We start from the raw sequence: 25553 nt of genomic DNA on the forward strand, positions 1-25553 counted from the left end.
TTCAATATATCTGTGAAAGGCCTAGGGTAAAATATCACAGTCCATCACTGTGAAATCTCTGAAGAATGTGACAACAGAAGGAAAATTACTGAGTCTAATGAAGATAATAGCCAACATCCCAAACCTATCATTACATAAACTGAAGAGACTCTACTTAGAAGACAAGATGTGCAAAGCCTCCACACTAACTTATCACAGTGCAGCAGTGCTTACAAAGAGAAAGTAAGACTTAGAATATTTTCAATGTTCAAATAATAAGTGGAAGGCAAGTTCTCTCAAATTACAAGAAACATAATCTTACAACTCAAGAGCTACAAATATCCCAAGGGTATAATTCAATCTGATAATATACTTAATAAGCTATAGAAAAATACAAGAAAATATCATTTTGTTTTATACATATCTAAAGAATAATCTAAGAAGTCAGAATACCACTCTGTCTACAAGGATCTTGGATATGCTGGTTTAGCATACAAAGTGCTGAAAAGGACTCTGTAGCTTGATGGGTGTAAGGAGTCATTAATGGTTCTCCCTACATGCTGACATGTGTGCTGTAATACCAGCCTGTCTGACAATGTAAATCTGCCAGCGTAGTAGTGACAAGTAGGTAACAGAAACGTTACTAGTTTTACTTGGTTTCAGGTCAGCCTACAAATAAAATACAAACATGGAACTGGAACCTGGTCAAAAGTCACTCTAAAGATAAAAGGCCCTAAATTGAATTTATAATTGAAATACTGTAATATGTAGAAATACTGGATATGCATATAAATTCTTACTGCTTTCACCTAAGTGACACAAACATGATTTGTAAGGAGAAACTGACAATTCACAGAGTGGTAAGTGACAAACAAGCAGTGGGGGGGGAAGCAAGTCTCTAAAAGAAGAAGGAAATGGAATTATGGAAACCCATGCTGTCATATACCATGGAACATGGCATGATGAATATATGACAGCATGGATACCCATCTAAAACCTGCCTCAGAACATACACAAAATACAAGAATATAATGAAAACTTGAATAAAAAAGGGAGAGAAAATGCAGTAACTGTGCAAGCACTCTGGGGCACTTCATGTGCAAAGGCACTCACCTGAAAATGCAAGCAGTAGGGAATTTAGACAGCACAGATTAAAATAAATTCTTGGAACATTGTAAAATCTGAAATGGCAAAGAAACCAGGTAATGCAAGTAATCTATCCAAATGTTTCTGTGTAAATATTCTAACAATTAATAATATGTATGAAAAAATGAGGATAATCTTTAATTCATATGATAGAAAATTTACGGACAACAGGAATTTCTATAAAACAGGAATTGGTGATGTAGGGAAAACATAATGCTATCATACATTTGCAGTATGTAAAACTTGATGCCTGTTTACCCAGAGGATTCACCAGCATGTAATAAGGATATATGCTTCACTATATTCATAGCAGCCCTATTTATAATAGTCAGAAGCTGGAAAGAACCCAGGTATCCCTCAACAGAAGAATGGATGCAAAAAATGTGGTATATATACACAATGGAGTACTATTCAGCCATTAGAAACAATGAATGCATGAAATTCTTAGGCAAATGGATGGAGCTGGAGAACATCATACTAAGTGAGGTAACCCAGTCTCAAAAGATCAATCATGGTATGCACTCACTAATAAGTGGATATTAGCCTGGAAAACTGGAATACCCAAAACATAATCCACACATCAAATGAGGTACAAGAAGAATGGAGGAGTGGCCCCTGGTTCTGCAAAGACTCAGTGTAGCAGTATAAGGCAAAACCAGAACAGGGAAGTGGGAAGGGATGGGTGGGAGAACAGGGGGAGGGAAGGGGGCTTATGTGACTTTCTGGGAGTGGGGGACCAGAAAAGGGGAAATCATTCGAAATGTAAATAAAAAACATATCGAATAAAAAAAAAAAAAACAAACAACTTGTTGCCTGTAGGATCTGTAGACACCATCAAGTAGGTAATAAAAAGTAGGCATAGGAATACATGAATTTCCAGGGTGGGATCAAGACATTTTTCAAAGCATTTCCATTATTTCCATTGCCTGTGACATACAGACTGAGTATTGTTGTCATTTCTACCAGCAATAGATCATAAATACCTGCTCCAGTGAGAGATGCTCTGCTTTAAATACAACAGTAGTAAATATTTAAAATGAGTATATATCATGGAATTATTTTTTCTATTTGTATAACAGCAAAAGTACATCATCTATTTCATCAACACTGAACAACAGTTAATTTTAGAATGGGAAGAATAACCCATTGCTTTACATACTTTAATCATGAAGTCAATATGAACACTAGGTCTTTGACTTTAAATCTTGGAACTGACATTTCCGCAAATACACACCTGATTCTAAATAGACACAATTCCATACTTTTGAGCCTTCTTGTCAAAATTAACTATCACTTGGTTCGCACCACAATGTTTTTAATGTAGATAGACACAAATAATAATGTGTAGCATCCAGACACTGGGAATCTTGAGAACTAGAAGACCATAGCATTCTACGAAGGCATTCTCTAGTAATGTCTCTTAGATATTGGGTTCCTCTACTCACAGATTTATTTGACTATTGTCACATCTAAGTGCTATAACGATGTACATCTCTTTCCGGTTGTCTTGTCCTATTACCATCAAAAGAGATGACATTATCTTAGCACACAGTAGCACTAAATATTTATCCATAGATCACAATCAGGAGAGCATGGAATAATATATTTCAAGCCCTGAGAGAAGATAACTAGCAACTGCCAGAAAAGTAGCTACTAGTATTGAAAGTGTATAGGAATATCTAAACATTGTAATACATTGAGACATGTTTTATAGGCAAAAACCTACTTAGACAATAAACTGATGAAAATATGCACAAAAGAATAAAACAAATTTTTCATGAGGTCATAAGAAATAACACATTACTTACAAAGAATGAATAAGAAAACTAGGAAATACTCCTAATGTACAACATGGCAAGGCTCTATTCCACACAAGGAATGGGGAAAAAAGTGAACCATACTTTGCCACTCACAATGCCAGCAAAACTTCTAGATTACAAGTCCTAAGGAATACATTCTCACAAAGAAGAGAATTTCATTGACCAATCATCAAAGTAGTTCCCCATAAAATCCTTGGTAGAAGTCAGAATAGATAAAACACCTATCTACATAATGAAGAGTATTATTTGTGAATCTTAGTTTTCCGTTCAGGAAAAAAGAAATTCTGCAGAGCTAAACTGACCGAATATTATGTAGGGATATTTGAGCCTGTTATGACTTAGGATTTGTTTCGGCCCATAACACAACTTTAATCATTAGGGTTGGAACAGAAGCAAGCCCATAGTATTCACTTTAATCCCAAACAATAAAAGGACAGTTACTAAGTAGAAGGAGGCACTGATATTTGAAAGTGTGGTCTAATCGAATGGCACGAAATGTGAAATGTTACAGAAAGCTTTGACAGAACAGGACATGCACAACTCTCTTGAGATGAGAGAGAAAAGGGAAGAAATTTAAGGAAGAAAAAGATAGTACAGGAAGAAGAGAATAGTAAAGGAATACAGTAGAGTGCATGGGGAACAGTACAGTGCAGGTGAGAGGGTAGAGCAACAGACAGGGAGAAGGAAACAGTTTTACTGGCAGTGTTTTACAGAGTACCTGCTATGCACAGGTAAAGAAAGAATGAGCAAGAGAACGAGAAGGAGCCAGAGGACTTTAAAAAGATGACTACAGTTAATTTAAGGTGACGCAGACCAATTCAGTGTCTCAAAGATGAACCAGATTGAATAAGCAAAATGGGAGAGGAGTGTGATCTGGAGAGCTGAGTTGATCCAGCCAGTTAGGAATTGAGAAAGAACAAGAAAGGAGAAGGTTATTCTGCAAGAAATTTCAGAAGCTGAAAACACTCTAGGTCTAGATAATATTGTTTATAGAGTCTAGAGGCTTCCAGGACTAGGCCTAAGTAAATAGACAGAAGCAGTAGACACCCCAGACAACAAGTAGAATAGGAGAATACAAGTTACTTTTATAGCCCAGTGGAAAATCTAAGAGTGTTCAGTATAAAAGCTTTTTAGAAGCTGGGCAGTAGTGGAGCACACCTGTAATCCCAGCATTCGGGAGGCAGAGGGTGGCAGATTTCTGAGTTCGAGGCCAGCCTGTTCTACAGAGTGAGTTCCACGACAGCCAGGGCTAAATAGAGAAACCCTGTCTCGAAAAAAATCTAAAAAAATCCAAAAAATCAAAAAAAAAAAAAAAAACATACCTCAGAATACTAAGAGAAATGGACTCAAATCTAAACCAAACAGTAGAGAAAAGGGCAAAAGTAATTACTCCATTCTAATCAGGACTAATTCAACACACTGCATCAGTGAGAACACAATTCAAGGACTATATAACATTTAGACTGGAAAGAATACATGATTCAGAAATCAAGTGCAACTTCTGGAGAACAACCCAGCTCAGGTCATTCATTCTGTCAACAAATATCATGGATGGACTCTCTGGTGGTAGCTTTTAAAGTGTCAAAAACTGCTATGCAGACTGGGGCAGGGGACAGAGTTATCCATAACCAGACCCAGATTTGCATCCTGTGATCTACCATCTCAATCTGCCAGGAAAGGCATGGCCACTAGTACCATAGTGGTGAGACTCTCTGTGGGTAACAGAAGATTTTCTGGTTCTAGATGAGCCCAGCTCCTCAGGGGAGGGGAAAAAACATAGACTAAACTGAGAATGTGGCTAAAATCCAATGAGGAAGGTCACAGGGCCTTGAGCAGGGAAAACACTATTGGTATTTGCTTCATGTGTAAATGGCCCTTGCCACACCCATCCCCTGATGCTGATTTCAGTCTGGCTAAAAGAAACTTTGCTTTCAATAGGCAGCTGCTAATTCAGAGCCTCAAAACTAATCACATGCTGACATCAACTGACTGCTGACTGCACTGCCTACCATGGGAAATCCTCATCACATCTAATAATATTCTCAGTGAAATTTTCCAGGATCATAGATAAAATAGAATCTCACAAAACCAAATACATGTCCTCTTTCTACTGACAGGTGAGCCCCACCTCACCCCTTATTCAATCCTTGTAACACACCTGGATCCTTGATACTCCTTGGCCTTTTCTACTCAGGGCTCTTACGTTTGATTTACAGTTATCCACTTTTGTTGGAGCACATAGAAACCTGAAAATGGGAAAATACTGAAAATTTTACTCAGAGATTTTATATTGTCAGACTGAAAAGAGAACATCACAGTCACAGTTAAAGACACAATGAGCAAGAGAAATAGAAGGCCCAAAATTTTTTTTTTTGCTTTTTCATAAGTGCTACTTTTTAATAAAAATTTACAACCAGTAAGACAAACAATCTTCAAATTTTTCAAACTTTAATAAGATTTTAAAAGCATGAATTTGAACTGAAAAACATACATATTTTGCACACAAATATTGTAAATGAATCAACTCCAACTCAATTTGAAAACATGTGAATCAAATTACAGTTTTAGAAGTTAGTAATTCACATTTAAGCAAGTTAGCGCCTTGCTGATTTCAGCTTTTGTAATAAAAGGGGCTTAGTGCATATTTTAACCTTACATTGTGACTGTGTGATTGATATTTCACGTTATTAAACAAGATTATGTTCTTGAAAGTTCATAAATAATGGCTAACCTATGACATGTAAAATTTCCAATGATAACAGTTACATTGTGTAACATAACACTTTCTATAGATTTCTTTCCTATCTTAAAATTTTAAAACCAATCATTGTAATGATTGTTTCAACATCAATTTATCAGAGGAAGATCAAACTTTATTGAAACTGCATGATACAAAATACATTGCACTAAACCCAAAAAAGTCAACATAAAATCCAATCTGTTATCACTAATATGTACAGAGAATTAGTACATAACAGATTTATATTAGCACATATTAGAATTAGTACATATAAATTAGTACAGATAATTTAAGGCCAAGCAAAGCATTACAGTGTCTCAGAGAAGAACCAGGTTGAAAGAGTCAGCCTGGAGTGGAGTTTGAGCTGGAACAGCTGAGTAGCAACAGCCACTTAAGAGTTGAGAATGAACAAAAAAGGGAGAGCTTATTCATCAGGGAATTTTATAGTCAGAAAACACTCTTGATCTAGGTAAGATAGATTCTTTACAGGCTAGAGTCTTTCAGGCAGAGGCCTAGATAAAAGGACAGAGGCAGTAAGCCTCCCAGACAATAATTAGAATTGGAAAATAAAAGTTTCTTTACAGCCCTGTGGAAAAGCTAACACTGCTCACTATAAAAGCTTTCTAGAATGTAAGAAGAGAAGAAACATACCTCAGAATACTACAGGAAAAGAGACTCCACCAAACAGTAGAGAAAAGATCAACAGTAATTATTCTTCTCTAATCAGGAATAATTCAACACAGTGCATCAGTGAGAACACAACTGAAGGACCTAGAAATGGTGGTTGGATGTAAAACCTTAAACCCACTCCAAGCGATACTGTTTCCACAGAGACAGCATTTCCTAATTCTTACCAAACAATACTACCAACAAGGAAGGATTGATTTTTCTGACTTGAAGCCTACATACATGATCTCTGGTACATGAACAAATTCATGATGAAGAAAAATTCCGTAGGTAGGCTTTTAGATGTCTTAACAGGAATGAATGCATTCACAAGGAAATGTAGGAATGAAGAGAAAAGCACTATTCATGTGACCTTTTGATAAAGACTTTAAAAGTCATAGCTGTTTTCAGTTTTCAGAAAAAAAAATCTTGGATCTTCCCTTTTTCATCATGGCTATGAGGGCGAATATGGTTTACCATGTTCACTCAAGTGTAGTGAAGGTGATCACCAATTGTTGCTGGAGTTTGTGTTTTTCAATATTTGAAGTAGATATTAAAGTACGTGAGGTAATTCCATGTATAGAACTTTATTAGGCCATTGTCATTTATATTCCTGCTGTGGGTCCTAGTCGTCCTCTTTTGCATGTTCACTTGGTGATCTACATTTTTTTTCTGCAATGTATAGAATGGATGCTGATCATCTGTGTGGTCCATTGTTTATTTAAATATCAAACTGTTAACACTCATATTTTCAAGTAAGGAAGTTTGTGAAGGGTGGTGTGTGGTTTTTCTTGGCACTGTTTTTTGGATTTTCACAATATCCCTAGAGATGATTTGGATGTAAGTCATTAGGCAAGGCTACAGGTGAACTCTTTATTTTCATGTGGCAGCCTTCTGAGTACAATTCCAAAGTCCTAGAATTGATACTAAAAGGAAAAACTGAAACTTCAACAATTAGTTGGAATGAATCCAGATGAAACTGTGATACCTTTTACTAATGTAGAGATTTCCTCATTATGGGCACAAGATGAACCTTGGTAAATAATATGCAGTAATTTATCAGAGAGATTAACAAAAAATACCCTAAGATCTAGTGTCTTAAGTTCATAAAAAGACCTACCTGGATTTTCCCTTGTATAATGAAGGAATTCCAATATAGGGAAGCTAATAAATCAGGAAATACAGGATATAAATCAGAAGATATAAGTAATGTGGCTGAGAGTATACATCAGTTCAATCATTTGAATTATGTGCAATACTCATGGTACTGTTAGATTTTCAAGAGTCTCTTTTTTGGGGGGGAGGTTCGAGACAGGGTTTCACTGTGTAGCCCTGGCTGTCCTGGAACTCACTTTGTAAACTAAGCTGGCCTCGACCTCAGAAATACCCCTGCCTCTGCCTCCCAAGTGCTGGGATTAAAGGCGTGCACCAACACAGCCTGCCTCAAGAGTCTCTTAATATAATGACTGACTCTCAAAATACAGAAGGTATTGTTTTACAAATAGAGCTGCAGAACTTATTCAGGATGATTCTGAATTAACTTCACTGTTTATTCAGCGACAACAAATGATCACTAATAGGAGTTACCCACTATGTATAACACACATAAGATTTCATGACAGGTTTGCCAGGTCCTCTGGCACAAGTTAATAATGAAATTGACCAGCTCTTGAAGGGAAGTATACTAAAGGCTTTGGAATTTGATAAAAATCACCAGGCTAACAGCAAAGATTTAGAGAAAGAATTCTCTATCACTTGGCAACAAGGCAAGGAAAATGTGAAGCAATGTCCTACTTGCTCATTACATAACCAAACCCTAGTACCTACAGGAACCAACCCTAAGGATACCCAAAGAAATGATATTTGGCAAATGGATGTTTTTCACTTTACAGAGTTTGGTAAAGTGAAATATGTGCATCATACTATAAACACATATTCAGGATATAAATGGGCAAATGCTGACTCTGTAATTACACACTAGTTAGAAGTCATAGCCCTTATGGGAATACCCATACAAATGAAAACAGACAATGGTCCGGCATAAAACTCTGATAAGATGAAGTGAATTTTTACATATTATAATATAAAATATGTTCCAGGAATATCACATAATCCTACAGGATAAGAGATGGTAGAAAGATCTCATCAAAATCTAAAGAAGATACTTAACAGGCAAAAAAAAAAATCACTAGAGATAGAATACATAGTGCTTTTGTTGCTATTGAAGACCACTTTTACTCCATAGTGATCAGATAGGAGGCATGGGATTAGTTCGATCTTCTTATATTTGTTGAGGTCTGTCTTGTGACCAATTATATGGTCGATCTTGGCGAAGGAACCATGAGGTGCTGAGAAAAAGGTATATTCTTTTGCTTTTGGATAGAATGTTCTATATATATCTGTTAAATCTAATTGGTCCAAAGCTTCAATTAGTTTCATTGTGTCCCTGTTTAGTTTCTGTTTTCCTGATCGGTCCATTGAGGAAAGTGCAGTGTTGAAGTCACCCACAATTATTGTGTTAGGTGCAATGTGTACTTTGAGCTTTAATAAAGTTTCTTTTACGAAAGAGGGTGCCCTTGCATTTGGAGCATAGATGTTCAGGATTGAGAGTTCTTCTTGTTGTATTTTTCCTTTGACCAGCAAGAAGTGTCCCTCAGAGTCTCTTTTGATGACTTTGGGTTGAAAGTCAATTTTATCTGATATTAAAATGGCTACTCCAGCTTGTTTCCTGAGACCATTTGCTTGTAAAATTGTCTTCCAGCCTTTTACTCTAAGGTAGTGTTTGTCTTTGACCCTGAGGTGTGTTTCCTGTAAGCAGCAAAATGTAGGGTCCTGTTTACGAATCCAGTCAGTTTAGTCTATGTCTTTTTATTGGGGCATTGAGTCCATTGATGTTAAGAGATATTAAGGAATAGTGATTGTTACTTCCTGTCATTTTTGACGTTATTTTTTAAATTTGATTGGTTAACTTCTTTTGGGTTTGATGAAAGGTTACTATCTTGCTTTTTCCAGGGTGAAGTTTCCCTCCTTGTATTGGTGTTTTCCTCCTATTATCCTTTGTAGGGCTGGGTTTGTGGATAGATATTGGGTAAACTTGGTTTTGTCATGGAATATCTTAGTTTCTCCATCTATGGTGATTGAGAGTTTTGCTGGATATAGTAGTTTTGGCTGGCATTTGTGTTCTCTTAGAGTCTGCATGAGATCAGCCCAGGATCTTCTAGCCTTCATGGTCTCAGGTGAAAAGTCTGCTGTGATTCTGATAGGTCTTCCTTTATATGTTACTTGGCCTTTTTCTCTTACTGCCTTTAATATTCTTTCTTTGTTTAGTACATTTGGTGTTTTGATTATTATGTGATGGGAAGTATTTCTGTTCTGGTCCAGTCTGTTTGGAGTTCTGTAGGCTTCTTGTATATTCAGGGGCATCTCTCTCTTTAGGTTAGGGAAGTTTTCTTCCATAATTCTATTGAAGATATTTGCTGGCCATTTAAGTTGTAAATCTTCACTCTCATCTATGCCTATAATCCTTAGGTTTGGTCTTCTCATTGTGTCCTGGATTTCCTGGATATTTTGGGTTACAAGCTTTTTGCTTTTAGCATTTTCTTTAACTGTTGAGTCCATGGTTTGTATGGTATCTTCAGCATCTGAGATTCTTTCTTCTATTTCTTGTATTCTGTTGTTGATATTTGCATCTATGTCCACTGATTTCTTCCCAAGGCTTTCTATTTCCAAAGTTGTCTCCCTTTGAGTTTTCTTAGTTGTTTCTACTTCTGATTTTAGATCCTGGATGGTTTTGCTTAGCTCCGTCACTTGCTTGTTTGTGCTTTTCCTGTAATTCTTTAGGAGATTTTTGTGTTTCCTCTTTCATGACCTCAGCCTGTTGACCAAAGTTCTCCTGTATTTCTTTAAGTGTTTTTTGTGTTTCCTCATTATTGGCTTTTGTATTCTCCTGGATTTCTTTCAATGATTTTTGTGTTTCCCTTGCAAGGGCTGCTAAATTTTGATCCATTTTCTCCTGAATTTCTTTAAGTATGTCCTTCATGTGTTCCTGTACCAGCATCATGACCAGTGATTTTAAATCCAAATCTTGTTTTACTGGTGTGATGGGTTATCCAGGACATGCTGGTAAAGGAGAATTGGGTTCAGATGTTGCCATATTGCCTTGATTTCTGTTAGTGACGTTCCTGCGTTTGCCTTTTGCCATCTAGTTCTCACTGGTGTTAGTTAGTCTTGTTAATGCTGGACTCACCACTGCAAGCTGCCTCTTCCCAGGTCGACTCTAGTGCACAGCTTGACAGATACCAAATACCAAAATTAAATCAGGACCAAATAGACCATCTAAACAGTCCCATAATGCCTAAAGAAATAGAAGGAGTCATAGAAAGTCTTCCGACCAAAAAAAGCACAGGACCAGATGGTTTCAGTGAGAATTCTATCAGACCTTCAAAGAAGAGTTAACACCAATACTGACGCTGAAAAAGCATTTGACAAAATTCAGCATCCTTTCATGCTTAAAGTCTTGGAAAGAACAGGAATTCAAGGCCCATACCTAAACATAGTAAAAGCAATATACAGCAAACCGGTAGCCAGCATCAAACTAAATGGAGAGAAACTTGAAGCAATCCCACTGAAATCAGGGACTAGACAAGGCTGCCCCCTTTCTCCTTATCTTTTCAATATTGTACTTGAGGTACTAGCTCGGGCAATTAGACAACATAAGGAGGTCAAAGGGATACAAATTGGAAAGGAAGAAGTCAAACTATCATTATTTGCAGATGACATGATAGTCTACCTATGTGACCCAAAAAACTCCACTAGAGAACTCCTACAGCTGATAAACAACTTCAGCAAAGTGGCAGGTTATAAAATCAACTCAAGCAAATCAGTGGCCTTCCTATACTCAAAGGATAAGCAGGCTGAGAAAGAAATTAGGGAAATGACCCCCTTCACAATAGCCACAAACAGTATAAAGTATCTTGGGGTGACTCTTGCCATACATGTGAAAGATCTGTATGACAAGAACTTCAAGACTCTGAAGAAGGAAATGGGAGAAGACCTCAAAAAATGGGAAAACCTCCCATGCTCATGGATCGGTAGAATCAATATAGTTAAAATGGCCATTTTGCCAAAAGCAATCTACAGATTCAATGCAATACCCATCAAAATCCCAACTCAATTCTTCACAGAGTTAGAAAGAGCAATTATCAAATTCATCTGGAAGAACAAAAAACCCAGGATAGCTAAAAATATTCTCAGCAACAAAAAAAAAAAGTCTGGGGGAATCAGTATCCCTGGTCTCAAGCAATACTACAGAGCAATAGTGTGAAAAAACTGCATGGTATTGGTACAGTGACAGGCAGGAGGATCAATGGAACAGGATTGAAGATCCAGAAATGAACCCACACACCTACGGCCACTTGATCCTCCACAAAGAGGCTGAAAACATCCAATGGAAAAAAGATAGCCTTTTCAACAAATGGTGCTGGTTCAACTGGAGGTCAGCATGCAGAAGAATGCGAATTGACCCATCCTTGTCTCCTTGTACTAAGCTCAAATCCAAATGGATCAAGGACATCCACATAAAGCCAGACACTCTGAAGCTAATAGAAAAGAAACTGGGGAAGACCCTTGAGGACATCGGTACAAGGAGAAAGTTTCTCAACAGAACACCAATAGTGTATGCTCTACGATCAAGAATTGACAAATGGGACCTCATAAAATTACAAAGTTTCTGTAAGGCAAAGGACACCATCAAGGGGACAAATCGGCAACCAACGAATTGGGAAAAGATCTTCACCAATCCTACATCAGATAGAGGGCTAATATCCAATATATATAAAGAACTCAAGAAGTTAAGACTCCAGAAAACCAAACAACCCTATTAAAAAATGGGGTACAGAGTTAAACAAAGAATTCTCACCTGAAGAACTTCGGATGGCGGAGAAGCATCTTAAAAAATGCTCAACTTCATTAGTCATTAGGGAAATGCAAATCAAAACAACCCTGAGATTTCACCTTACACCAGTCAGAATGGCTAAGATTAAAAATTCAGGAGACAGCAGGTGTTGGAGAGGGTGTGGAGAAAGAGGAACACTCCTCCACTGCTGGTGGGGTTGCAAATTGGTACAACCACTCTGGAAATCAGTCTGGCGGTTCCTCCAAAAACTGGGCACCTCACTTCCAGAAGATCCTGCTATACCACTCCTGGGCATATACCCAGAGGATTCCCCACCATGTAATAAGGATACATGCTCTACTATGTTCATAGCAGCCCTATTTATAATTGCCAGATTCTGGAAAGAACCCAGGTATCCCTCCACAGAAGAGTGGATGCAAAAAATGTGGTATATATACACAATGGAGTACTATTCAGCCATTAGAAACAATGAATTCATGAAATTCATAGGCAAATGGATGGAACTAAAGATCATCATACTAAGTGAGGTAACCCAGACTCAAAAGGTGAATCATGGTATGCACTCACTAATAAGTGGATATTAACCTAGAAAACTGGAATACCCAAAACATAATCTACACATCAAATGAGGTACAAGAAGAAAGGAAGAGAGGCCCCTTGTTCTGGAAAGACTCAGTGAAGCAGTATTTAGCAAAACCAGAACGGGGAAGTGGGAAGGGGTGGGTGGGAGGTCAGGGGGAGAGAAGGGGGCTTACGGGACTTTCGGGGAGTGGGGGGGCTAGAAAAGGGGAAATCATTTGAAATGTAAATAAAAAATATATCGAATAAAAAAAAAGAATACATAGTGCTTTATTATCTTAACTTTTTTAAGTGCTAATGAACAAAACACTACAGATGTTGAAAGACATTTGTAGAAAAACTACTGAACTAACCATAGAGGTTGCGATTGAAATGTTTAAAAGCCTGTCTGAAAACTCTTGTCAGTATTTCTAGGTGTGAGAACATACTTAGAATCCATCTTATTTCATTCCTCCTGTAGAAACAGTGCTTGTATTTCCTGTATGTATTGTACTTTGTTGCAGAAAAACACATCATGCAATGGCTCCATTTACATGGCAAATATCATATATTTCTTCAACATGATAAACTTGTCATCATATCTACTTATAGTCGTTCTCTAATGTACACTGTTCAGAAGCAAAGTGTTGCTTTCTAACTTACTCCTCCTTCAGGATGGACTTGTCTCTGCTTTACTAGCATGCGAAACTTTGAGTGAGATCCTTTATCAATTGAAACTTATCTGAACATATTTTAAAGGTAGAATGTTACAACTCAGCGCATAAAAATCTGTCTAAAACTTCATGTGATTGCTAAACCATTGTAGGTTATATTAATACAGACTGATCATGCTAGAAGTTTAGGAGAATCTAGATACTGAGAAATTAATGTTCAGGATCTTACAGAAACAAAGAAAATCCTTTTAAGCTTGTCCCTGTGATTATATCCTCTTAGATCTGCCTTCTTCCTGCTTTGTCTACAAGCTTCCAACAAGCAGATCCATTGTTAGCTAATACATGGACTCTTAACTGAAGAAGATAAAAAATTCTTCAATTCCCTAGGCCTTGTTCAAAGACCTTCCCATACATACGCAGAAGCATGTCATACTATTCTTCTACACTGCATTTACACAATTTTGAGATCCAATTTCTTCATTGTTATTTTATTTTGTTTAGTTTTATTTGTGAATATTCTTCCTGCTTGTGTATGTCTGTGCCTTAGTTGCATTCCTTGTATCAATGGATATCAGAAGAAGAGGTCAGATTCCCACAAACTGGAAGTATAGGTGGTTATGGAACATGGTGTGGTGCTAAAAACCCAATCCTGGTCCTGTGCAAGAACAACAAATGCTCTTCAAATCTCAGCCATATCTGAACACTTAACATATAATATAATTTAATTTACTAATGAATGAGTCTTGTTTAATGACCGTGAACTATTTAGAGTGGGAACATGTTCTTTCTACATCACACCTGAGTGATCAGTGATGCATATTAAGATGTGGGTCCCATGGTTATACTTTACATTAAGAAAATGGTGGAATCTGATACAATTCACTTTCCTTCTATAGTAGGTTTTTTGGTTGAGCGGATTCTGGATAACAGCATTTTGCTGTACTATAAATTCCTTCACAATAAGGGTGCCTCCTCATAAGAGTTCATACCTAAATACATCCTCGATATGATAAATCTTCTTTTCTCACATTACAATGAAAAGATAATAGTCTCCAGCTCTGGGATTCATGGATACAAAACATTTTTATCATACATAGGGATCATTCCTAATTGTTAAAATTTCATATGAAGTGTCAGCTTTCCTGTAACATACTCAGGATTCACATTTCCTCTCATGCTCTTTCCTGTACTGTTTCTTGTGTTATATGCAATACCTCAGATGATTTATGATTTCTAAATAACAATTATTTATTTTAATTTTATATGAAACATTATCTTTGCCTACATGTACCTCTGTAGACTTCAGAAAGGCAGAAGCTATAGCACCCAGACAACCATAACAGATATTCTGGAAAAAGAGTGCTGGAAGGAAGCAAAGTCCCCAGGCAGTTACAGGAAACTGAACCAGAATATGGTAAGAAGGGCCCTTAACTGCAGAGCCACATTTTTCATTTTTAATTAGCTGCTGTGGAGACAAAAATCAATAAACATTGGGACAGAATTCATAGAGCCTGAAGGATACTTTCATAGAGTGTCCGGGTGAGTGCCAGCAGTCAGGAAAGACACTTGCACATAAGTGGGGTAGTAAAGATGCATTGAGAAATTTGGCAGTGAGACACTGGTTGTCAAAGGCATTTTCACATAATTTTGTAAGTGAGGGATTTCAAACATGAAAAGGAGTCATTCTACAGTAGTACAGAGAAAGACACTAATCAGGTCATGTAGAAATTAATGAATAGACACTCAAAGAGAATACAATGGTTCAATATAACAGACCTGTTTCTCTGAAGACACTAAAGTCCTAACAAAATATTATTCAGCTTATTTAAACTAAAAGAATGTTTGTATATGTGTGAGAGCTAGAGCTGAAAAGGGGACACTGCAGTGTATGATAATGTCACCACTGTTACCTTATGCAATGCTCTAGAGAGTTATACACAAATCCATTAAAACTGAAAAAGACATGATTCCTAGAAATAAGTGAAAAAAATATCAACCTCCTACATTATAAAAGTGGGACACACATCAAGGACAAGCTGAAGTTGGAAGAGATTCCTCTAACAGTGTCTGAGGACGGGACACATTAGCATGGAATTCTCATTTCATTAGGCAAACCTTACAATAATGCCAAAAGGAGAGTATTGAACAAATCGCAAAGAAGAGGAAGACTAGAGAGACACTGCTGGCTGGATGTTTTCTTGACTCCTGGTTCTTCTCTTGCCCAGGTCTATAACCTCTCTTCTCTTCCTCCATACCCCTTCCCCACCTGCCATGAGCTGGTTATATGTAGACCCAGCCAGATACCTCTGGCTGTTTTCTCCCTCAGACTGTAAAGCCCAAAATTACCTTAGAAGCACCACCTGCCCAAGAACCAGGAACCTTCCTGAAATACTGCCCTGTGCATTACAAAGGAAAACAATAAAGAGTCATGGGAAACTACAATGGACTATATGATTGTCTATCAAACTCCCTGTACCATGTGTCCAAAGTACAGGATGAATCAGGATGTAATGTTTAATAAAGCTTGCTTATGTGCTGGGATTGTTTTTGTCTGGTGACACTCAGAGTTAACAGAACGTACAATATATCTTCTACTCGGCCATACCTTACTACTACAGTGTCTTCCTGTTTTATTCAGTTCTAAGGTGTAACACTAATATCTAAGCCCATGAAGACACATTTCTAAATGGAGTACTTACATCAGAAAATGCCCATAACTCACTGTAAAATTAATTGAAAGTGTAACTTTACATAATAAATATGAAAATCTATAGTCAGTGTGAAGGTGCTTTACAATGTACATTTTCTGAGCCAATCAAATCTGCAGTGGATCCTCATATGACTAATATCTACAAAGCACTCTGAGGTTGCATATGAATTCATTCTCCTGGCAAAAGGCTACTCTCTCAAAATGGAAAATGGTGGAACTCAAGAGTTAAGAAAGAATGGATGAATTTGAATTTGAAGAGCTCTGTTAAGACTTTACCAAAGACAATCTCCATGTACAAATTATAGATACTGCATATGATGTACAAGGTTATTTTAGAGGAATGTTCAGGAATTCATAACATTGATTAAAACCTTACACTGAACCCTAGTTCATATTGTTATGCCCAGATATTGAAACCACAAAGATCACCAGGACTTGACTGATGTATTTCATACCAGTGCATATTCCTGCTCAGTATGTAAACCAGCCGTGATGCAGCAGGTTAGCTGACTGAGCAGGATTCTTATCTCTTTCAGGGAAAGTACTCAGGAAATAATGTAGTAGGGCCAGTAAGTGCCAGCAGCTGTAGCTGTCTGGATATGTCTCAAATTGAAACCTGTTTTTTTTTGTTTGTTTGTTTTTTGTTTGTTTTGTTTTGTCTAAAATTACATATATGGCCTTCTACTCAGGTTTCTCATACCTCAATAGGATCTCAAACTTCCTGACAATTATAAGACATTCACCACAGAATAGTGAGTGTGGCAACAAAAAATGCATCTCTGTCACACACCTGCTTTACCCCTGCCAGTTTCTCTGAATGGGCAGGTTCCAGGACAGACTCTTCACAGGTGACTCTCTAGGAAGGCCCACACAGCAACTGTAACTTACAGAAATTTTTGAGTATCTCAAATCCTTGGGTCTAATTTCCCCCAGGACTTCCTGACCATGAGGACAGCCAAGACACAGAGAGTGATGGAATTTCCTGTCACTATTGCCTGGTTCCTTGGGACAACTCCTTCTGGAGGCACCCAATATACTGCAGCTTCCTGTTACATGTTTCTTCTGAACCCACCCGCTTAGGACTCTTTTAATGAATTAGCTTCCCAGTACCTCTCATCTGGGTTTGTTTGTTTGTTTGTTTGTTTGTTTTTCCTTGCTTGCTTACTTCATTGCTTGTTTTCTTGTTTTCCTAAATGCATCTAATCAGGCAGGAATGACCTCCCCCACAACTAAGGTTCCACTCCCCCAACTCTTTTGCAGCCCGACTTCCGCACAACTACAGCAGTGGACACAGCTTCCACACAAGCTTGCTGCCATTCCAGACCAGAACGACAATGCACCTGGGTTCTGACCCATTCACATTCAAGTTATGTTGCAGAAATTCTCACATTGAGATACCAACCTCCTGGGCTAAGATAGGACACCTACACAAACAGGAATAAACCTGCCCCAGTTTACTGAATACTGAGATTAGGCCAGCAACATTTGCTTATTTTATGTCTATAGAGTCATGCAATGTAATCACACTTTGGATATCTAGACAACATAATTTATATTCTAGAAAACATCATTTCACTGTCTGTCCATTTACACTAACACAACACTAACATCCTAAGAACTAGAAACATCCATAAAATGTATTTTTATCTGGAGAGGGCAAGAGGAACCTGTGGTCAAAGATAACCACTAGGGAAAACCAGAATGTAAAACTACAGGGTTTTCTCTTAAATGGAAGAAAAGTACACTCTTTTCTGACAAGAAATGGGGAAATGGATGTAGTAAATAGTTTAGTGACATATGGCATACATAGTGCCAGGACACACATGAAAAGTCCCAGACTATTTATCCAAGACTCTTCCTCCCTAGAGCATTATTTTTCAGTTAATAGAATACAAGCTTAGGAGAGATGTCACAGGCACTTTATAGCTTAGTGACTTCTACACTGTGTGTTTGATCCTCCTCAAAGGATTCAGTCCATGAAACTGTATGTCCTCAGAGTAAAAAAAAATTCAGGGAAAATATAATGGTTTCATGTATGTGAAAGACCGAACCATTAAAATTTTCTCGTCCCAGAAGAAAATGAAGATCATAGAAAATAAGCCCTTTAGAAAACATATAGATAACAGAACTATTCAATGTTTTGAATGAAAATGGGATTTTTCAAAAATGTTGGACAGTACACTGACCTGTGGACTATTTACCAGAGAAGAATTCATTCTTTTGCTTTGTTATGCTGGTTTAGCTTACAAATTCCTAAAAAGGGCTCTGTAGGCTTATGGGAGTAAGGAGTCATTAATCACTTTACTGATTTGAAAAGAGGTCAGCCTACAATAGAAATTCAGATATGGCACTTGAAGCTGGTCAAAATCACTCTAAAGATTACAGTCCCAAGCCAGGAGTGGTTGCGCACACCTGGGATCCCAGCACTTGGGAGGCAGAGGCAGGCAGATTTCTGAGTTCGAGGCCAGCCTGGTCTACAGAGTGAGTTCCAGGACAGCCAGGACAACACAGAGAAACCCTGTCACAAAAAAACAGAAAAACAAAGAAACAAAAAAAGAAAAAAGAAAAGAAAGGAAAAAAACCCAGATTACAGGCCCAAAAGCGAATATATGTCTTACATACTGCTATATGTAGAAATAGTGGCTATGCATTTAAATTGTTCTGTTTACACAATAGCATGGTGGTGCTTTGAGCCTAAATCAGAAAAAGATGTTTTATAAAGGAAAACTGACAATTCAAATAATGCTGAGTAAAAAGCCAGCAGTGGGGGCCTAGGCAAGGCTCTAAGAAAGCAGGAAGTGGAGTTATGGAAACACATATTGTCATGTAACATGAGCACAGACTATGAACATATGTCAGCATGGATACCCATCCAAAACCTGATGTATGCATCAGAACAGAACATACATGAAACAAGGATATAATGAAAACATGAATAACAAGGGATGGGACACATTAGGGATTTACATAGCACAGATTAAAATAAATTCTAGGAGATTTGCAACATCTACAATAGCAAAGAAACCAGATAATGCAAATATTCTATCAGAACCTTTCTCTGTAAATATTCTAACAATTGTAATATGCATGAAAAAATAGTATAATCACTGATTCATATGGTAGAAAATTTACTGACAACAGGAATTTCTCTAAAATAGAAATTGGTGATGCAGGGGAAAATATAATGCTGTTACAAATTTGAAATATGTAAAAGTTGATGACCTGGGCATTTGTGGACAGCATCAAGTGGGTAGTAAAAATATGCATAGGAATACATGAATTTTCAGAGAGTAATCAGAACATTTTTCAAAGCATGTCACTTTATGAATTTTGCCTGTAACATGCATGCTGAGTATTGCTGACATTTCTACCAGCAACAGATTAAAATTTTCTGCCCTAGTGACAGATGCTGTGCTGAGTTAATTTCAACAGTAGTAAACATATAAAATGAATCTGTTTCATGTAATGACTTTTTCTATGTGTATCATGTGAAAAGTACATCTTCAACGTCATAGAGACTGAAAAAGAGCAAATACTAAAATGGGAAGAATAACCCATGGGTTTACACACTTCCACCAGGAAATCTACATGAACACTAGGGCTTCGACTTTAAATCTTAGAACTGACATTTCCTCAAATACACACTTGATTCTGAATAGAATGAATAGAAATTCCACACTTTTGCGTCTTCCAGTCAACATTTACTATCCCTTGTTTTATAACAGTCTACCTTTTAAAGTAGGTAAACTTAAATAGAATTGTGTAGTGTTCATATACTGGGACTCTTGAATACTAGAAGACCACAGCATTCTAGCCTAGCATTCCCTAGGAAAGTCTCTCACAGACTGGATTCATGGACTCCCAGGTCTATCTGCCCATTGTCACATCTAAGTGCAATAACAGTGTACATCCCTTTCAGTTTCTTCATCTATTCCTTACCATCAACTAGGCAACATTATATTAGCATACATTAGTACTAAATCTTTATCCATAGATTAAAATCTGGAGAGCATAGCAAAATGTTTTTAAAGCCCTGAGAGAAAATTACTGGCAACTGTAATGTTAAATCCAAAAAGTAGTTACAACTATTGACAGTGTATAAGGTACATTTGAACATAGTAATACATTAAGACATGGTTTTGTTTTGGGTTTTTTTTTTTCCTAGTTTTTAAAGACAGGGTTTCTCTGTGTAGCCCTGGCTGTCCTGGAATTCACTCTGTAGACCAGGCTGGCTTCAAACTCAGAAATCAGCCTGCCTCGCCTCCCAAGTGCTGGGGTCACAGGTGTGCACCAACACGCCCAGCTAAGAAGTTTCTTAAGTAAAAAAAAAAAAAAAAATTACCTAGATAGTAAACTGATGAAAATAACCACAAAGGAATAATGCATACATTTTTTGAGGTCATAGGAAATGAGACTTGTCTTGTGAAAAATGAGTGAATACAAGAAAACTAGGAGATATTGCTCATGTACAACACAGTAAGCTCTATCCCACACAAGGAACGGAGAACAATGTGAACCATACTTTGCCACTCGCAATGTCAGCAAACCTTCTAGATTACAAATCCTAAGGAATACAATCTCACAAAGAAAAACTTCATTGACCAATCATCAAAGGAATTAACAATGAAATACTTGGTAGAAGAATAGATAAAGCATATATCTGAAGAGTATTATTTGTGAATCCTGGTTTTCAGTTCAGTAAGAAGAAATTCTACAGAACTAAACTGATAAAATAATATAGATGGATATTGGAACCTGTAGTGACTTAGGGTGTGGTTCAGCCCCTGGCACAAAACTTTAATCACTATGACTGGAATACAAGCAAGCCCTTGGTATTCACTTTAATCCTAAAGGACAAAAGTGCAGTTACTAAGTAAAAAGAGGCACCCCTGTTTGAAAGTGTTATCTAATTGAATAGCAGAAAATGTGAAATGTCACGGAAAGATCTGACAGAACAGAATATGCAAACTCTCCTGAATTGAGAGAGGAAAGGGAAGCTATTTAAGGGAGAGAAAGTCAGAACAGGAAGAAGAGAATAGTAAAGGAATACAATAGAGTGCATGAGCAGCAGTACAGTACAGCTGAGAGAGCAGGGCAACAGAGAGGGAGAAGGAAAAAGTTTTACTGGGAGAGATTTTATATTGTCAGACTGAAGAGAAGCCATGACAGTCACAGTTAAAGACACAATGAGCAAGAGAAAGAGAACACCCAGAAGGTTTTTTTTTTTTTTTTTTTTTGCTTTTTCATAAGTGAAACTTTTTTAAAAAATAATTTACATCTAGATAAGATAAAAAATCCAAATTTTTGAAACTTTAGTAAGATTTTAAAACATTTTGAACTGAAAAACATACACATTTGACACAGAAATACTGTAATATGGATCAACTCCAACTTGATTTGAAAATATGTGAATCAAACTACAGTTTTAGATGTTAGTAATTCACATTTAAGCAAGTTAGCGCCTTGCTGAATTCAGCCTTTGTAAAAAAGAGGCTTAGTGCATATTTTAATGTTACATTGTAACAGTGTACCAATTACTGATAGTTCACCTTATTAAATAAAATGTTCTAGAGAGTTGATAAATAATAGCTAACCTCCTATGACATGTAAAATTCCCAATGCTAACAGTTACATTGTGTAACATAACACTTTCTATAGATTTCTATCCTATCTTAAAATTTTAAAAGCAATCAATGCAATGATTGTATCCACAACAATTTATCAGAGGAAGATCAAACTTTATTGAAACAATTTGCATACAAAATATATTGCACTAAAAACAAAAAAAAAAAACCAACATAAAATCGAATCTGTTGTTGCTAGTATGTACAAAGAATTAGTACATAATAGATTTATATTAGGACATAATAGAATTAGTACATATAAGATTAGTACAGTTAATTTAAGGCCAAGCAGAGCATTTCACTGTCTCAGAGAAGAACCAGATTGTAAGAGTCAGCTGGGAGAGGAGTTGGAGCTGGAATAGCAGAGCAGCACCAGCCAGTTAAGAGCTGAGAATGAGCAAAAAAGGGAGAGCTTATTCAGCAGGAAATTTCACAGACAGAAAACACTCTAGGTCTAGATAAGACTGTACACAGGCTAGAGTCTTCAGTCCTGGGCCTAGATAAATGGACAGAGGCAGTAAGCCTCCCAGACAATAATTACAATTGGAAAATAAAAGTTACTTTACAGCCCTGTGGAAAATCGAACACTGCTCAGTATAAAAGCTTTCTAGAATGTAAGAAGAGAAGAAACATACCTCAGAATACTAAGGAAAAGAGACTCAACCAAACAGTAGAGAAAAGATCAACAGTAATTCTTCTCCTCTAATCAGGAATAATTCAACACAGTGCATCAGTGAGAACACAACTGAAGGACTAAATATCATTTAGACTAGACAGAATATGTGATTCAGAAAGCAAATCCCATTGCTAGAGAAAACAACTCAGCTTGGATCATAATAAATAAATCAATAAATATCCTGGATGGAGTCTATGGTGGTAGCATTCACAGTGGCAAAAACTGCTATGCAAACCGGGACAGGAGGCAGAGTTATTAAAGGCCATACCCAGATTTGTATCTTGTGTGCTACAATCATAATATGCCAGGTAAGGCATGGCCACTAGTATCCTGGTGGCAAGATGCTCTGTGGGTAACAGAAGATTTTGTTGTTCTAGATGAGCCCAGCTAGCTCCTCAGGGGGAAGAAAAACACAGATTAAACTGATAATCTGGCTAAAATCCAATAAGGAAAGTCACAGGCCCTAGGAGGGAAAACACTACTGATACTTGCTTCATCTATAAAGAGCCCTTGTCACACCCATTGTCTGATCCTGATTTCAGTCTGGCTAAAAGAAACTTTGTTTTCAATGGGCAGCTGCTAATTCAGAGCCTCAAAATTAATCAAATGTTGAACTCAACTGACTGCTGACTGCACTGCCTGCCGTGGGAAATACTCATCACATTTAATAATATTTTCAGTAAAATTTTCCAGCATCATAGATGTAATAGAATCTGGCAAAACCAAATTCATGTCCTTTTTCTACTGACAAGTAAGCCCCACCGGACCCTTAGTTCAATCCTTCTAACACACCTGGATCCCTGAGACTCCTTGGCCTTTTCCATTCAGGGCTCTTGCCTTCGATTTATAGTTATACAGTTTTGTTGCATATAGAGACCTGAAAATCGAAAAATAATGATCAGAAAGAACCTGTAACGTTTCATGAGACAAAGATGAAAGATGCCGACACTAGGAAAAAGGATATACATGAAGAAAAGTTATTATGAAATGTCTCTTTTTATCTGAGGATTTCAGATTACCCTAGAGATGTGACAGTCACGTAACTAACACAGGTCCAGAGTCTTTTTCCCAGCAACTCAGAAGAGGAGCAAGGAAGAATGTAAAAACATATTATGACACACTGAATACAGATGGTTGAATTTCTTCAACAAGAGGTTTGTAAAGAATGCCCTGAGTGCAGGGTCTAAACATTCCCACACCTGCAGGAAGTCCATAATGCAGAACTCAACAACCCATGAATGTATTATGACACACTGAATACAGATGGTTGAACTTCTTCAACAAGAGGTTTGTAAAGAATGCCCTGAGTGCAGGGTCTAAACATTCCCACACCTGCAGGAAGTCCATAATGCAGAACTCAACAACCCATGAATGTGCAAGGGCAGAGTGCTTTTCATGAACCAAGGAGACATTTTTCTTAAGTAAGTGAGCAATCATAATTATTTCAAAGGTGAAGTCTAATTTTGTCTTAATATATAATCTGTTTTATATCTGTAAAAACATCTTGGCCTGATACTATCCTCTCACAGGATGCTGTGATTCTTGGAAGGATTCAAGGAAATTTAGGAGGAATGGCTAACTGGAGAGTCTATTAACATCTCAATGCAGACTTTGTTGACTCAGCATTGTCTGGGCTCCTGGTTCCTCTTTTGCACAGCCCCTCCACCCTCCTTGCTTATCCTCAATAACCCTCCCCCTCCAGGACCAGGTTCAGTCTGTACCCAAGCAGATACTCTGACTGCTTCTCCCTCAGACTAAAAAGCCAAAAAGTATCCTCTAAGCACCTCCAGCCCCCCTAAAAAAGTATCTTCTTGCAATGCCGCAGGTTGCATGTCTTTGTAAAGTAATAAAGCCTCATAAGAAACCTGATGGCCAAAAAAAATCAAAAAAAAAGAAAAAAAAAAAAAAGAAAGAAACCCGATGGCCTATAAAACAACCTGTAGCATGTGACCAAAGTCCTTCTCTTGGTCAGGATGTCAAATTTATAAAGTTTGCCCACATAGAGTAACTGGTTTTTCTCTGGCAACACTCAGGGTTAACAGAACCAACAACTTTCTTCTCCTTAGCAGTACCTGGCAGCAATCCTGTCTTCGTTTTTCATACAAAGCTAAGGTGTAACATTAATAACTAAGCCTATGAAGACACATTTGTGAATGCTGTGTTTACCTCAAAAGACTGCATATACCTCAGCGTTAAATTAATGGGGAGTATAATTTTGCTTGGTTAATGTTAATATTTACTCCCAAATGATGGTGTTTTATAAGGAAACATTGTAATTCAACCCAATCTGCACTGGTCCCCCATATGAAAACTATCTACAAAGCTCTCTTGGGATACCTATTCAGTTCCCTGGAGAAAGGGAAATGAAATGGTAAACGGATGAACAGGGGCATTGAGAAAGCCTGAAAAATTTGAATTCGAGGAGCTTTATTAAGGTTTTTTTGAAAAGAAACCCTCCTAGTATACAAACTGCAGATATGTCCAAGGACCTATGAGCCTATTTCAGAAAAAATTATTCTGGCAACCATAAAATAAACGAAAACTTGACCATAAACCCCAGTTCACGGGATCTCAAACAACCTAATAATGGTAAGATACCCACAACACAACTGTGAGGTGGCGGCAGAAAATGCACCCCTGCTCCACACCCCTGCTCCGCTCCTGCCCCTTTCCCAGCCCAACAGCTCCTCTGACCTGGCAGGGGACAGGACGAGCTGCTGAATGTCCTAGGAGGCGAGCACAGCAACTGCAGCTTAAGGAAGTTTTCAGGTTCTGCAAACACGAGGCACTCGTCTCCAGCAATGACTTCCGGACCGCGCTGCAGCCGAGAAACCCAGAGAATTCTGGAAGGGCGGGACTTCCTGTCACTTCCGCCTCCTCAGAGCCACTCCTTCTGGACCCAAAAACAATAAAAAATGCTGTAAAAAATTGAGAATCTAAATTGAAAGTTCGCGAAGGAGGGTGTAGAATTACAGGAAGCTGCGGAATAATAGGCGGGTCACATTCTCTCCACTCTACATGTTTTTCTGTCCTTGAATTGTGTTCT

At 37.5% G+C, this 25553-nt stretch overlaps 1 protein-coding gene across 1 annotated transcript in view; it reads right to left on the reverse strand.

The window, feature by feature from the left end:
- The window catches only part of LOC127681622 (zinc finger protein 665-like), a 384770-nt gene extending 359555 nt beyond the window's left edge, over positions 1 to 25215 (reverse strand). The window contains 1 exon segment of the mRNA XM_052178097.1: positions 25202 to 25215. The gene's annotated coding sequence lies outside the window, so the exon portion shown is untranslated.
- Between the last annotated feature and the right edge of the window lie 338 nt (positions 25216 to 25553).

The sequence above is a fragment of the Apodemus sylvaticus genome, chromosome 3 (assembly GCF_947179515.1).
Source record: "Apodemus sylvaticus chromosome 3, mApoSyl1.1, whole genome shotgun sequence".
NCBI classification, from domain to species: Eukaryota; Metazoa; Chordata; class Mammalia; order Rodentia; family Muridae; genus Apodemus; species Apodemus sylvaticus.